The sequence below is a fragment of the Aethalodelphis obliquidens genome, unplaced genomic scaffold (genome assembly GCF_003676395.1).
Source record: "Aethalodelphis obliquidens isolate GAN/ISIS:26980383/991018 unplaced genomic scaffold, ASM367639v1 scaffold71, whole genome shotgun sequence".
Lineage (NCBI taxonomy): Eukaryota > Metazoa > Chordata > Mammalia > Artiodactyla > Delphinidae > Aethalodelphis > Aethalodelphis obliquidens.
Window position 1 is genome coordinate 10,414,098 of NW_020838015.1, and position 3,133 is coordinate 10,417,230.

The following is a 3,133-nucleotide window of genomic DNA, read 5'->3' on the forward strand; positions in this document are numbered from 1 at the left end:
GAAACTGACCAGATGCCTATTATTAAAATAAATTCTTTTTTTTTAAATTTGGCTGGGCAAGACTTTTATTGCGTACAAGATGATCTTTTTTTTTTTTTTTGCAGTACGTGGGCCTCTCACTGTTGTGGCCTCTCAGGCTCCGGACGTGCAGGCTCAGCGGCCATGGCTCACGGGCCCAGCTGCTCCGCGGCATGTGGGATCTTCCTGGACCGGGGCATGAACCCGTGTCCCCTGCATTGGCAGGCAGACTCTCAACCACTGCGCCACCAGGGAAGCCCCAAGATGATCATTTTTGATAAAGAATTATAGTAAAGATCTTAAATGAAGATAACAAAGCTCAAAGAAGTTTGGTCAAAAGACCAAAGCAGATCCAGACTTGCCACCTGCCTTGGAATATGGGATTACTACCTGTTACCATTTCTCTGCAGTGCTTCAAAATGCTACTTGTTACAGGGCTTAAGAAGCAACTATCCCCTAAATAATGTTACCTGCCTCAGAGGATTCTTATGGAGACTGAATAAATACTACCTGGCATATAATAAGCTATTATTAAAGGCCCCAGGAATCCTATACTGTCGCTCATAGTTCTTGCTTGTCTGAATACTGGAGGAGTAGGTAGGCTGGGGTAGCCGTGTCTGGAAGGTGTCTAGAAGGGCACCACATGATATACAGAAGGATTCTCAGTCCTGAATCTGCCCTAGCCTCAAGAGCCCAGGAGGAATCCACCTTTGCCCCACTGACAACCCTCCCTCAGGACAATGATATGAGGGCAAGAAAGAACTACCCTTAAATCAAGGATAGAAACCCAGGGAAGCCAAGAGGTGCCCAGCACTGTGCTTTTGACACAGAAAGCCCTACCCTATGAACACCAGTGCTTGTATTTGTGTCCCCCTCTCCCTTTTAGTTCCAAAGGTACTGAAGCCTCTAACTCTGATCTTTTACAGAACCAGTACCAGGCATTTATCAGAAGAGGCCAAGCCTCAGGTTTTCATATAGCCCTCCCAGTAGTGTAAAAGTAAATGTCAGTAATCTCATTGGGCTCTTAACCTGCAACCCAGCCTATAGCATAAATTGCAGTGCCTTGGCCAATAGTGTAGTAGGTCTTGCTCTTCTCCAGATATGGTGAAATGAAACACCTTGCTTCAGGTCCATTTCCTGTATCTCCTTGCATTTCCCCTCAATATAATTTCCTGATTCTGAGGCAGCTCTCACACCTCATTTTCCCCTAAAGAGGGAAAGCAAAAAGTAAATTTCTCTTACACTCAAAGGCTAATGCCTCCCTAAAATGAAGAATCAACAAGGTCTCAGCTCAAGTTTAATAAAACTACAAAAGACCAAAAGCGATAACCTAGTACTATACACATCAGTTTGCCTGCCGCATAATACAGCTCAGGCCATTCCCTCCAGAGGAAGAAAGGCTGGCCTCCCCAACCCCTGCAGGAAAGGCCTGTCCTGTTCCACACCACATCTGGGCTGAGTGTAAGGTCCTGTGTTTTAAGCATTACAATAGTACAAAATACAATAGTTTTGTTCTCATGGCCACCTACTGCAACCTGGCCCTAAAATGGCCCAGTGCTCACTTCTGCTTAGAGAAATATTCTTTGCTCTTCTGGACATCAGGCTTGACGGTATCACTGCCAGGCTTCCAGCCAGCTGGGCACACTTCCCCATGTTTGTCAGTAAACTGGAAGGCCTGAACTAGTCTCAGTGTCTCATCCACAGAACGGCCAACAGGAAGGTCATTTATGGTGATCTGTTGAATGATACCTTTATCATCAATAATAAAAAGGCCCCTGAATGAGATGCCTTCATGGGCCTTTAAGACCCCATATTCCTGAGCAATGGTGTGCTTGGGGTCTGATATCAAGGGAATGTTCATGGGTCCCAGTCCTCCTTGTTTCTTGGGTGTGTTGATCCATGCCAGGAGACAGAAGTGAGAATCCACAGAAGCACCAATCACTTGGCAGTTGAGTTTCTTAAATTCTTCTGCCCTATCTCTGAAAGCAATGATCTCTGTGGGGCACACAAAGGTGAAATCAAGAGGGTAAAAGAAGAACACAGCATATTTTCCTTTGTAGTCAGATAGACTGATATCTTTGAACTGACCATCTGGCATTACAGCAGTTGCTTTGAACTGGGGGGCATTGTGCCCAATTTTGGCATTTCCTGAAGACATATTGCTATCAGCAGTTCTCACAGACAAACCACAGAAGACAGTCAGGAAAGAGACACGCCAAAATAAATTCTTTGTATCCTCAAAAAGAAAAGAAAAAGTACTCTTGTGGAAAGATCCTCACCTCCCCCAGCTCAGCCATCAACTTGCTGTGGGGACCTCCTGTAAGGCATTTCATCTCTCTGGGCCTCAGTCTTCTCATATGTAAAATAGAGATGTCTTTCAGCATTTTAGAAGCTCCAGTTAGTCTGGGCTCAAAGAAAGGGAAAGAAAGAAAGGTATGAGGTAGTGTCTAAAATGGTAAGGTGACTTCAGCAAAAGTGCAATAGTAGTCCTAAGTCCTATTAGCTCAGAGTCCACAAGTCCTGGCCTTTTCTTCTACCCCCCTCTCCATCTTCCCTCTTGTCCCTGGTGTAAGGTTGTGTTTGGTTCTGAGACCTTCATTCCATCAATAAATATGTATGGCGATGGAAGCCCCAAGATTCAGATTGCCTCATTTCCTGTTCTCAAGTACCCCTCACAACCATACCCCTCCACTTCTCATTTCCTTCCACTGCCTACACATACCTTCCCTCTCTTTGGTAAGTGGTCCTCAGTGGGGGCGGGAGTGAGGATGGGGGTCCATATTGCTCCCTAGAAGGCATTTTGGGAAATATACGGTGGTACTTTTGGTTGTCACAACAACCGGGGGGGGGGGCGGAGGGTGGGCAGGGTTCAGGGTTGCTAAAGTCCTGCAGTGCACATGATGGTCTTATCTCATGTAACTTTTGAATGTCTGCTAGACATTCATGTAGGTGAAAAGACTGTTTACGATTATCCAAGCTTATAGCCCAACTCCATATTAAACAAAAACACCAAGTATTTTTAAACAGTTTAAATTAACACTGAAGTTTTCAAAAATGCAACAATCATGTAAATCAAGGGAAGATTGTGTGTTGTTTTATTCAGAATTTTACCAAG

General features: G+C 44.8%; 1 pseudogene across 1 annotated transcript; it reads right to left on the minus strand.

Annotated features, from left to right (window-relative positions):
* Window positions 1-1,302: 1,302 nt before the first annotated feature.
* LOC113611840 (peroxiredoxin-1 pseudogene) lies at window positions 1,303-2,199 on the minus strand (annotated as a pseudogene). The gene has a single exon (XR_003429624.1). The product of XR_003429624.1 is annotated as a peroxiredoxin-1 pseudogene (transcript).
* Window positions 2,200-3,133: the final 934 nt, after the last annotated feature.